This window comes from Balaenoptera borealis (genome assembly GCF_965194805.1).
Source record: "Balaenoptera borealis genome assembly, chromosome: 17".
Taxonomy (NCBI): domain Eukaryota; kingdom Metazoa; phylum Chordata; class Mammalia; order Artiodactyla; family Balaenopteridae; genus Balaenoptera; species Balaenoptera borealis.
This window is the reverse complement of record NC_138876.1, coordinates 59,090,499-59,103,907: the sequence shown is the minus strand read 5'-3', so window position 1 is coordinate 59,103,907 and position 13,409 is coordinate 59,090,499. Positions and strand designations below refer to the sequence as shown.

The 13,409-nt window shown below is 41.7% G+C and overlaps 1 protein-coding gene across 3 annotated transcripts in view; it reads right to left on the bottom strand.

Moving 5' to 3' along the window:
• PAG1 (phosphoprotein membrane anchor with glycosphingolipid microdomains 1) overlaps positions 1-12,712 on the bottom strand; it is a 141,753-nt gene extending 129,041 nt beyond the window's left edge. For 2 of the 3 annotated variants that reach the window (XM_082363511.1, XM_082363512.1), the window contains exon 1: positions 12,312-12,712. The gene's annotated coding sequence lies outside the window, so the exon portion shown is untranslated. The remainder of the gene's footprint in view (positions 1-12,311) is intronic. The other variant, XM_082363513.1, reaches the window with a different exon arrangement.
• Positions 12,713-13,409: the final 697 nt, after the last annotated feature.

Below are 13,409 nucleotides of genomic sequence, written 5' to 3'. Positions count from 1 at the left end.
AGTTCTGATACTGAGTGTACCCAATCCTGTGCCATAGCACGTGTGTGGTATAGGTAATATGAAAAACAGAAACGTGATGCTGATCTTCAAAAAGAAGATATCAAACTACATTTTAACTGTAAAAATTAACATTCCAAATGATATGTCCATAGATTTGCCTTTTAGCAAATGGAGACAGAACGTGAGGCAGAAAAGAGAAAAAGATGGAAAGATTAGTGCTTGCCTGGGGCTGGCAATGAAAACACAGAATGACCACAAACGGGCACAAGGGATCTTTCTGGGGTGATGGAAAAGCCCTAAAATTGAATTGTGATGGTAGTCCCATAACTCTGTAAGTTTACTACAAATCTGTGAATTGTACACTTAAAATAGGAGACTTTCATGGCATGTAAGTTATACTTCAATGAAGATGTGAAAAAACGAATATCCTAAATTTCTAAAGTAACACTTTTTATGTCCACACCTCATCTTTCTTCCTGATGTTTCAAATTAATACCAGTTCAAATTGGGGGAGAAGGGTGCAATAAATTGGACCCATTCCTGATTATTAAGGGAAAAGGAAAAATCTTGCTCCCAAATGACTAATTTTACATCTAGACAGAGAAGATGAGTTCTTCCAGATATTCCCCTATATTTAGCAAATGAAATAGAAATTATTTCTATTTTAACATGCCACACATGCCTCTCTAATTACAGCATGCATCACATCAAACAGCAGTATTTTGTTTACCACTCATCTTGCAAAGACAGTGGAAACTCCTGAGAACGATGCCAGTCTTCACAGTATTTTCAGGACCTAGGAGGTGTTCAGTATATGATTATATTGAATGCACGGATCTCTTCGCCAGAACCATTGAACACATTTCCATTTGCTTGAACAATATAAAGCAAATTAAAAAGACATTCCCTACTTGCCAGATCAGGGCTTCTCAACCACAGTGTTACTGACATTTTGGCCCTGATAATTCTTCCCTGTGGAGGGCTGTTTTGTGCATTGTAGGATGTATAACAGCATCCCTGGCCTCTACTCATTCACTAGATGTCAGTAGTAGCCCTCACGTCCCTACCCCCTACCCTTGCCCAACAGCTGTGACAACCAAAAATGTCTTGAGACACTGCCACATGTCCTCTGGGTAGCAAAGTCACCCTTCGTGGAGAACCGTAGCTTTAAATAGAAGGAGTATATGACAGATCAGATCAAACTGCTGTGTTCATGTTTCAACAGTGCTTTTCATGTTATCACTTCCTAAAGCTACCGAGAACATCAAGACTGAAAAAGCATAAACCTAGCAAATGATGATTCTCTGACCACAGGCCTTGGCCTATAATGGGGAGAAGAAAAGAAGTTCTTTCTACTCTCCTTGTAACTGTGGAGATGCAAAAGACTTGTTTTGATCCAAGGCTGACAGTTTTCAGGATATGCGGAGCTGCGGAAATCCATAAGAGATGGGTCCAAATGTCAAATGGCCTATGGCTGTAAAACAGTAACAAAAGCAGCGTGTTCATTGCCAGCACTGGGCTGTTTATTATGAACTGTATCTAGGAGAACAATTTTGAAAATGCTACTGAATATTTATTAAAAGAAAAGATCTATAATAATTCAGGTCCTGACCAGCTGCTATTAGTAAATCACTAAGCCAGTTGGAACCTAAAGGTTAAGAACTGTGGTAACAGAAACTATTAAATTAAGTGTAAGTTTAATACTTCAGGGTTTTATTTTTCTCAACAACCACAGCGTTTAGCAATCCTCTTCAATACACCCTGGCACAAAATCTGAAAAGCTATTATCCATACTGTACGCTTTTAATGAGTCTCCGGACTTTTTAGTGTCAATTCTTACTTTGGAGATATTGGGAATTTCACGCTGATGTTAAAAGTTCTAGATGTACATTTTGGGCAAAATGACTGTTATATATTACAGCAAAGAAAAAAATATTCTTAACATTACCTGAATATGCTTACATATTTATCAAGATTCATAATACTTTACTGCAAAGCATCATTATTTTTTATCCAGGAAAACAAAGGAGTACGCGCCTAACCTCAACACTAACAATTTAGGCGCTACAAATGACATCATCGTAGGTTTCAGCCACTTCCGCATTTATCAATCTATTGCATATAAGAAAAAGCTACGGTGGACAGTTACCTGTCAATTCCTAACATTTGAAAACGAAGCATATCTTTAAAAATTACGTTTGTAAAAATATTTATATTTTTCTCTGCATGCCTATTGCTAAACATAAGCAGGTTTAGGACTCTGAAATATTAAGTATATAATTCCTAAATCCACTAAGAGAAAGAACGTACACAATATGCAAAAGCCCTCTATTCAGTCAAGCCATAACTGTACATATAATTATGGTATTCAAATTAGATTACTAATTTAGGCGTGTTCTATCATGTCAAGTGTACACTAACATAAGAAAAGTCAGAATAAAATTGAATGGGAAGAAAAAAGAGGTAAAGAAAATTTAATTACTCTTTTTAGAAAATGAAAACTCCTAGCACATAATATTAAAATATATACCTACGGAAAGATTAGTGGGAAATGCAGCTTAATTATTGCTCTTGGTGGTGAGTAGTAAATACAGTATTGTCAAATTGCCCCAATAGAATGCTAACGCTGTGCCCTGGATTATCATATTTGCATTTGGATGAAACTGGGACACATGAGGCATGAAATGGCCAAATTAACTTTCATTTTACTTCATTTGAATTTCCTCACATATTTTTATAAATACAAAATACAATAAAATCACATATAAAACACCATACTATTTTATATTGTTATTTAAATTCTCATATGCTTATATTGTAATTTCTCAACTACAATGGACTATGCTACTACACTACACCATGTGTATTGATAATTACTAAAGCTAAGATAGTTGCCTAACATTTTTATAAAACTTTAAAAACTTTATAAGCCTATGGTTATTTTAAAAAATCAGCACTAATAACAAAAGATCAACCAACTGAATGTCACAAATACATAAGCCCTTTTGGATTCAGTTTTTTTCCACTGACGCTAAAATGTAAAATTGGCACCATGAAGCTTGAAATTGAGATTTAAAGATAAGCACTGGTACCAGCATTTTGCTGCTTGCTAGAAATTGCTTTCATCTGGAAATTGCCATTTAGCAAGGCTCATAGAAATTTTTTATGAAATAAAAAGAGTAGCATCATAAACTTTTCAAACAGCCATAAAATTCCATGTACATTTCATGATTCTAACACTTCTGTATATTAATAGTTAATATCTGCTTTAACAGTAGTAAAATTAGGTAAATCATAATTTTAGAATATCAGAAGCCAAAATACAAGTTGTAAAACTAAAATAAGCTCTTTTGATTTATCCTGCATCATTTTACACTGCTTAAGAAAAAGACAAATGCTTTAATACTTTGGCATTAAATAGGGAACATAATAGCTGCTTTGGCAAGATAAAGCAAGCTACATCACTTAATATATTTGGAGAATTCAGGAATGATATTATAAAAGGAAAACCAATAGTTTAAACTTAATCTGGCTGACTTAATTCACATACACGCACACATACATGTACACACAGAACGCTTCTCACCTACAACAGCCATTGCAACAACTGAAAAATAAATTTCCTTTGTATCACAGACAGCAAGTTTGACTACAATAATTTTACAGTTTAAAATGTTGAATCCTTTTATAACTTAGATGCTTTTTTAAAGCTTTTAAGATAATGAAAGAAAAAGATGTTCATCTGTGAAAAAAGCTTTCCCCCAGTCTGACTTAATCGCATACATTTGCATGAAGAACCTGTGGCCCACCAAATATAAAGACTGCGGCCAATGCTGTTTCCACTATTAGTGTTTTGAGCAGGCTAATTAAAAATCTCTTAAATATTCCACACCCTGATTTTTCTTTAGTAGCTATTCATGAAGACACAGGCAACATGATGGCGTGGCAAGAAGCCAGAATTTGAAATCAGAACGCCTTATTTGGGGTCCTAGGAGCTCTACCATTCACTAGCTGTGTTATTTCCATCCTAACCCTGCATCTCAGTTCCCTCATCTCTGCAATGGGAGTTAATTCCACCTTTAGGTCAAAATTAAAGGATAAAACAAGTGAGGACTGAAATGCATGATATTAACTAAAACACATGGTAATTATTTCCACCATCCCCCCAAATACTCCAGCTTGTCTATAACTTAATGATGCCTGTTTTTATAAGACAAGTGAAAATTACAGGAAACTGTACTTAATATATCTCAAATAAACCAACGAGCCAAAAGGCTCATTAGTAACTCTAACAAGATTGGTTCACAGGTCCAAACCCTCCACAGATGCTGTGGCCATGCTAAAAGCTTCGTTTTTGTAAACTGTCAAATAATGTGTCATTATCACTGTTCCTTTCGGTGTGCTCATTCATGAATACAACGAGACATGCCTGTTATGGAGAACCAAGCCCTTTATGTGCCAAGAAAGTGATTCTGTCATTCTTCTCACTTTCCCAAGTGGCCCTGTCCTGCTTTCAATGAAGGAGAAAAATGAAAGGAAAAGGAAAACAAGAAACGACAATGCTATCCTATAAGCAGCTTGAGGTTGAGGATCATGCTTTATTCGTGATTTTATTGATTTCTTTCCTTTACCCCACTCCCCATCCACTTTCCACATAGTAGGTCTTCATACTTATTGACAGGAACTAGAAGCTATATGAGAAATAGCCACTGTCATCTGTGTAGATGCAAGCGAGGAAACAGTCAGACCTGTCCCTTTGCTCTCTGCCTTTTCTTTCTATTTCATTCCTTTTGTCACCCGGCTCCCGTTCCCTCATGCACCTCATCCTGCTTTGCCTCTGGCTTCTGCCACTTTGTGTCCAAGCACTTGTCGAAAACTTCCCTCACTTAATCTTACTATCCCATCTCCCTTTCTTCTGCCTGCCACATTGGCCTTCATCTTTTTTTCATTCTACGCACCCTCCCAGGCAGATCACAACCTCAACAACTTCAAATACACGGAAGACTTGCAAACTTTTATCTCCAGCTCAGCCTCTGTCTTGAATTCCAGAACCACAGGCTTGTGCAACTGTCAACTGAATCTCAAGCCCTGGGTGCCCCTCTTGTGCCTCACATCACACAAATCCACCCCTGAATTCATCACTTTCCTTGCATACTGCACCATTCTCTGTATTCACTATCATGACCAATGGCACATCTGTCCCTTCAATCACCCAAGCCAGAGCCCTGGGAGTCATCCATCCCAAAACTCACCATCCCCTCCGTGCTTCTCCTCTCCTTCTCCGATCCCCCCACCTTGATCAGTCTGTTCAGACCTTAAAATCCACACAAGGATTCAACAGCTTTTTTACACAACTGCTTTTTTCCACACCACCATCCTCACATCCCAGCCATTCTTTACAACACGCCCAGAGTGATCCTTCTAAAAGAACGACCTGAATTCATCTGAACCAAATATGGCCCACAAGACCCTTCCCGAAGCGGCTCCAGCCTCTACTCTCCATCTCCAGCTTCACCTACTGCCCCTGATGAGGACCAGTCTCGGGGAAATACCAGCTATTCCACAGACGTACCACCCTCTTCAGCTCCTTCATTGTGTTCCCCCTGGTCCCTCTGGCTCAGAATGTTTTTTGCCAGCCCATTCCCATCCTCAGCTGCCTGGTCCCCTCCAACTCACCCTTCCAGACTCAGATCCTGCCCTGCTTCTTAAGGGAAAGTCATCTCTTTGGAGTCAGGCACCCCTGAGCGAGCTCAGCATCTTTTAGGCATTGGTTCCAACTGCTGTTAAGCATCTTTTCCCTCCCAAGACTGAGACTCTTGAGGGAAGTGAAAGGAATCCTCTTATGTCTGAGGTTTCATCATCCAACACTATGCCTGGTATATTGATATATATCTGGTGAATGTATAAATGAGTAAATATCACTGCAACTAAATTTGGCTCAAACATTGCCAAGCTTCTAGTCATTGATTATGTGTGAATGAGAGGTTCAGAGCTCTCTTTAGAAGGTGTCATGGAAAATATCACAAGGCCACTCCGGTTGCAATTCCCAAGTGCTGAATACAGAAGCTGTGGTGTTCTTGTGTGTAGCCATGTTACAGATTGGCTTTTTTATCGTTTAAGAAAATTGGTCTTGTGTGGTTTTATTGCCTCTGACCTATAGCATGAGCTGCTTCAACATTAAAGTTTCCCAGTAGCTTCAGCAGGTTCAGCCACGTGGGGGTGATGGAGGAAGGAGTACGGGTGGAGGTGAAAGGCCAGAGTGAGTGGAAGCAACATTAACAGCAATGACTGAGTCACAAATACAGCGAGACCTGAACCCCAGGGACCTATCTGAACACCCTTCATTCCTTAGAGAACAAATTCACAGAAAGGCTTCCATATGCAACCTTGGGGCTCCCTGAAGACTGAAATGACAGATGCAGCAATGCTGACTAGTCACACCTTTTGGTACTTTTAGAAAATCAATTGAAATTGATTACTGACAAAGGAATACAAGATATGATATGCGGGGACTGGGTCCTATGAAATTGAAGAGGAAAGTACAAGGCTGCTATTGATCAATTAAAACACTTTTTTAGAAAAACCTGCCTACTCCATAAGGTTCATAGGGTTTCAAGTGCTCTGTAGTTTAAGTAAAGGCCCCCCAATCAGGCCAAATTTCCCTGTCCTCTGCCATAAAATCCACACTTAGAAAATTGAATTTTTCATAAGTTTTTAATCACTCACAGGCTTGAAAATTATACAGTCCTATAAAACCAAGAAGGGGGAGTGGGTGAGACATTAACATGATATACCAAAATATTATAACAAGGACAACAACAAAAATAAAACTCAAAACCCAAGGGATATGAAGAACTTTTTTTAATGGGTTTTTAAAATTGTTTTATTTTGGAAAAGTGTTTCTTACAAAAGGGCAGCTGCACAATACCAAGACCTCTGCAACAAACGTTGGCTCCAGTGTGAAATCAGGAAAAAATAGAGGAGGTGGGGCTCAGGGAAACAGTTTTGGAAATATTACACGTTGGTTTTAAATTCTGCCCTTTCCCTCTGCATTTAGAGTGGCGTTAGACTAGGATGCAGACACAGAAGATGTGACACAACGTTCCTTTTCTGAGACAACACACTTGCACTTTGCTTGTGAGACATACTTGTTCATTTACTTTAAAAACCATCAGTTCATCATGAACAACACATGACACTGCTGTAGTAATACTCACTACTGATTAAATCATTTTTGATTTAATTTTTTAGAAATCACCTAAGAAAATCTCAGGTTCCTACACTTCTCTCTTCGATGAGAATGACGCAAGCATGTGACATCAAACACAAAGTTTGCACGCCTCTCCACTGTGTCCCATGATCAGTGGAAGGCTTTATGCTTCCTATTTCACAATGCTAACATGGGGGTTTCTTTTCTGAGCTCACTGCATGAACTAAGCTTTAAGCTCTTCCTCCATAGAGATCTGGAAGACGGTGGGCACGGACCTTTCCACCATCCCTTTAGCTCTATCCTAGGGTCACTGTGGGGAGAGCATGAGATGGTATAGGATGATTTTGAGAAGCACAATATAGGATATCTATATGACACAGCTGAACCATAAGAAGGCCCCCAAATTGGATGCAGTAGAATGCTAGGCCTCATCAGACTCCTGGCCTCCACTCTTGCCTCAGAAACACACTAGTGTTATCTTGGACAAGTGCTCTGACCTTTCTAGGCCTCAGTTTCCCCTTGGGCAATAAAGGATAACAAAGTAACCACACAAGGTCACTGATTAAAGTAAATATTGTATGTACAGTCCTTAGCATGGCAGCCAGCCCACGGTAAGGGCTCTGTGTTAGCTATTCATTCCATCCAGTAAGGATGTGGCAGATAAATCATACTCGGAGCTGTCTTTCCCCACACCCACCCCTCGCCCTCAAATTCAGCAACGTCCCAGCCTTGCGGGACTGTCTCTGCCATGTTGCACATGAACAGCTTGCTTGTAGAACCAAGACTAGTATAACCTCCAACAAGTTTCTCCCGGATGTATGAGGCAAGAGCTCTCGAAATACAATCAGCCCCAGGCTCCCCAAGCCCAAAGGGAAGATAATTCAAAACAGTAGAGATGACTGGGGAGAGTAAATGGTCTTCATTCACTTTATCCATATTAAAATTAGCTTGCATTTCTTGTACGTAGGTCTTCTGACAGCAAGGATAGCTAGATGTCGGAGGCAAGTTATTTGGCGATTTAGAGGTAAGCCAATAAATAGTTAACATAGACAAAAAATAAAACTGAACTATGTAAATTCTAAAGAATGAGTTAAAAGTAAATTATGGACCCAGGTTGAGTCACAAAAGTGACTGAGGAAGATTTTTACTGTAGAATGACCCAGAGCAGAGGAGCATTTGAAATGTAAGGAAAAGCACTTGAAAGAGTAAAAAGGAATATTTGTACTCTGACAAGGAGGGCTAAAACTGCAGAAAGACTCAGTTGATGGCAAGGACTCTATCTGGCACCCTCCTGGAAGCTCACACCCAGAGACTTCTGATTTGATTTGATTTTTTTTTAATTGAGATATAATTGACATATAACACTATTCATTTCAGGTGTACAACATAATGAATCAACATTTGTATATATTGCAAAATGATCACCATGATGAGTAGTTAACATTTCATCTCACATAGTTACAATTTTTTTTCTAGCGATGAGAATTTCTAAGATCTACTCTCTTAGCAACTTTCAAATATGCAAGCCAGTATTATTAACTGTAATCAACATGTTGTACAGAGAGTTTTGACTTTAAAAAAAAGCCCACTTAGAACATCTGTATTGAAGTACCTTTCAGTGGTAGGATACCAGGTTTCTTTAGATATTAAATCAGTCTGTAAGCCGTCTGTGGCCCACGTGCCCTTTACAGAAATTAGATTTTTATATCTAGAAAACAGAGTAAATATTTACCAAGGGCCAGAATACTATGTAGATCTGGATGATAATCTAAGAAAGCCACAGGAAAAAAGCCTTTCAATCATTCCCAACTTTCGGAAGTCAAGTGAAAAGTTTGACAGGCTGTGGACCAGACTTTTAACAAAGTAGAGTCCATGGGGGATTGGTTCCAGGACCCGTGAGGATACCAGAATCAGTGGATGCTCAAGTTCCTCATATAAAATAGCATTATATTTGCATAGAACCTTAAAGTTTATTCTCCCACATACTTTAAATCATCTCTAGACTACTTATAATACCTAATAATACAGTGTAAATGCCATGTAAACAGTAAATATGTAAATGCTACAATATGTAAATAGCTGCTGGAGCAAAGCAAATCAAATTTTGCTTTTTGGAACTTTCTGGAATTAAAAGTATATACATTTTCAACCCGAGGTTAGTTGAATCCACAGATGTGGAACCCGAGGATACGGAAGGCCAACTGGACTGCTCACACAGGACCCCTGAAACTGCTTCCCACCACACTGGTACTAGGGCCCAGAGGAAGCATGCTTATTTAATATGAAATGTAAACTACTTCCATTTCTGAACATACAGTACACTATGCTGCAAAGTGCAAGGCCTCTCTCTCTGCCCCAGGGGTGTTCTCCAGCTGGGACTGAATTCATGCCCACAGATGATGCTGATTGTGGATCGATGGATGACCTGCTTGCGGTTGCTCACTAGGCTGTGTGGATCCTGCAGCTACATCTGCAGGCGGGAAACAAACCTGGGAGTGCTGTCCTCCAGCGGGAAGCGTGGGAACGGTAACATACCATTTTCTTTCTCTTGATTCTCTGAATATGTGAATAGGGAAGTGAAAAGCAATGGAATCCACTTCAAACCGAAGGAGAAAAACTCATTTCACCTGCTGGCATCTCTACCATGTGCTAATGTAGGCAAGCTTTTAAGCAATAATTATGATAATAATAATAGCTCCCAGTCATGGAGAACTATCTTGTGAGTTAAGCACTTTGCATACTTTACTGCTTAAAGAAAATTTCCTCATCTGTAAATTAAAGATAATAACGCACCCATTTTATTATGTTATTATGAGGATTCAAGGAGAAGAGATGGAAAAAGCAGTTTGCAAGTTGAGGCAGCAGGGCCAAAAAGGACAGGGTTTGAAACAGACAGACATGGGTTAAAATCCTAACTGCGATTTCTACCATTTGATCTTGTTGAGTCCCAGTTTCCTTTTCTCCAAAGTGGAAATGAAGCTACCCACCTTGGAGAGGAATTGAAAGAGACATTTGGTCAAACACCAGCTGGTGTCTGCATTACCAGGAGGTATTCAATAAATGCTCATACCCTCTCTCCTATTATACATGTGAACTGCTTCTGTTAACCTCCATCAGCAGCCATTCAATGTCCACAGAATCCAAAGATGCATTTCCTTTCCTAGGGATAATTTTACTCAGTTTAATAAGCCAGACACTGGTTCAGTAGCTTTAAATCTATGAACTCACTTAATCCTCACCACAATCCAGGGAGGTAGGTACTGTTATCCCCATTTTACAGACAAAGACACTGAGGCACAGAGTTTAGGTAACTTGCCCAGATTCAAACAGATGGTACCCGAGCTGCCAGCATGGCTCCCTTGTCTGTCCTCCTAACCATGATGTGACAGTGCATCATGTTAGGAGGGGGTCGACCTGTTTGTGCTTCCATGCTCTGATGTAATCTCTTCTAGAGATGAGCAATGGCTGCTCTCACCAAGTACAAAGCGTTGACTATCTTTTCAACTTTTGAAATTACATTTTGTGTATTTTCTTAGAATTCCTTAAAAAAAAACTACGATATGTTTTTAAATGAGGTGCCTATAACTAGTTCATCTTGTTCCATGTGCTAGAATGCTATAAATAAATGTGCTGCTTTTTCTAAAGAGTACCTAAATAAATCCTACATCAAAACACAACCCTGAGTTTTGGTTTAAATGTTTATTACAAGTCCAAATTAAAAAAGATATATTAGGGCAGTCAATGTTATCTGTTTTTTTAAACTACTGACTTCTATACCAAAAAATTGGAATATTCTCCTTATTTCTAATGTTCACTGTCTTAACAGTCATAGCAGTACTGTATGGTATTTCAAAGTACTCCTTTTACAAATTTAATCAACTCAAATATTAAACATCTATGATGATAATCTATTGCTCTGCTTAAAAGGAATCTCTAGGGGACAGATGAGAGAAAGGTTAAAGAATTCTAGAATTCTATCCTTCAAAGTAGGGCAGGGCAGCTACCTATAAATCATGCTCTTTGTTTATTAAGATAATTAAGCCTATCAGTACACTTAACTTTCAGACTCAACAATTGTCTGGCATGAACAATTTCCACTTTTTCTAAAACAAAGGGGATGTGTTCAAAGGGGTCCTCTGCAAGCTCTCTGTACAATGCATGCTATTTTAAAACATGATTTATGTGTCTAATTCCTGGAGCTGCCTTGAAAAATATACTGGGGTTTTCCTTGCACACTCCCTATTAGGAGAAGACACTCCAATTTGAAGAGTGCACTCTGTTTCAGACTGCAGGGTGCTATATCATGTCAACATTTTCATTAAATACGTTCAAGCTAGACCTAAAACAAATGGAATGGAGAGTCACAGCTGCAGCCACTGCAGAGACAGTTATCCTGCCGCGAGGCTTACATAAGAGGTGCAGGACAGTGAGGGTGAAACCCAAGTGTCATCATCTGAACACTATTGCTTTGAGACTTGCTCACATTCTTAAAGCGTGTGAAATCACACACGCTGAGCGGGTTTCTCATTTTATTTGCCTTATAGCACAAAACTCTAGGTTGACATATAAGTTGTCTTTCCCTAAAGGACTGGGCTCCAATTACAACTTCTGCCTAGGGGAAGAGAAAAGTGGGATGCGCGGGAAGCCTGAGAGGGAATGACTTAGCCCCCATCCCCAAAGATCTATCGCATCCAGGAATATTACTAGAGTCATTGCCTTGAGGACTTGGGATGGAGGTGACAGGACCCCCCTACCACCCCCCAGACCCCCCCCCCGCGCGCGCGCGCGCACACACACACACACACACACACACAGTCAAAGGGCTCGGAATGTGCAATCAGCAGCAGGCAAAATGCCCTCAGAGCACCTGTCCTCTCACAGCACATTTCCAACTGGCACGTTCAGCAGAAGCTGGAGCCAGTTCTCCCGGGACTGCTCCTCTCCCCGCGTGCCCTGTCCGCGGCTTCGCACCCTCAACTCCCCAAGCTGGAGCCCTGCTAACAAGAGGTGCCACCCCCAGCTTCCCACGACGTGAAGATAACAAAAACGAACCTCCCCTTCCCGTGGCGCCCTCCAACTTCAAAAACTACAGTCAACTTACTGGGACGCTGGCGACGGGGAGCCTTCGGGGGGGGACCGCGCCCCCGCTGCGCACAGAGCGCCGCGGCCCCGCACTGCCCGGGCGGCGGCGGGTGCGGGGCGAGGTGCTGCCGCTCTGCACCAGCCGCCTTGGCTCTGCGGTGCCAAGCGCGGCGGCGGCGGCGACGACAGAGGTTGCACCCTGCCGCGCGGTCCCGAGCGCTGCAGCTGCCGCCAGTCCCGGAGTGCGGCGCTTCGAGCCCCTGGTGCGTGTCTCCGGCTCCGAGGGAATCGGGGCTCAACAAGGAAGGCGGCCAGGGAAAAGCCGAGGCGCTGTAGCGGGGAGAGCTGCCAGCCCGCTCCCAGGCGGTCGATCACATCGCGGGCGCGCCGACAAGCGAGCGGGAAGGCAGGCACGCAACGCAGTCAGCACTCGCCGCCGCGCCGCGGAGAATGACAAGCGCCGAGGCGGTGCAGCCGTGCGGGGCGCGGGGCGCGAGTGCGCATGAGCCCGGCCCTCTGCGGCACGTCACGGGGGAGGGCGGGGCGGGGAGGGGGCGAGGCGGGCGGGGCCGGGTTGGGGCGCGGGGCGGATCCGGGTGCGATGCCCCGCTCCCTCGTGGGAAGGTACCGGAAGTCTCCCGCCTGGGGTTCGGTGAACCTTAAGCTGTGTGGTTTAACTTGTTTGTCTCCAGAGTCCATTGTCTCTGAAAAACCACTGTTTAATCTAAGCGATCCTTAGGGCCCCTGGCAAGCCTACAAAAGCCAATTTAACTCAGGTTATGGTTTAACCTTAAAAAGCCGGGATTTAGGGAACAATGTACCTTGGCTGTACATTAAAGTAACTTACGGAACTAGTAAGAGCCCTTTTGCCCCGTCCGCACCCCAGAATCCAGAATAGTAAGTACATGAGAATCTCTAGATGGGGCCCAGGTATCGTTAGGTTGTAAAGCTTCCCAGGTGACACCAAGGTACAGTAGAGCTTCTCAAAGGTGTGACAGAATCTTCTGGGGATTTTATCAAAATGCTGGTTCTGATTCAGTAGGTTTGGGCACTATGGGGAGATTCTTCATTTCTAACAAGCTCTCAGATGATGTCAGCCCTGCAGGTCCAGACCACC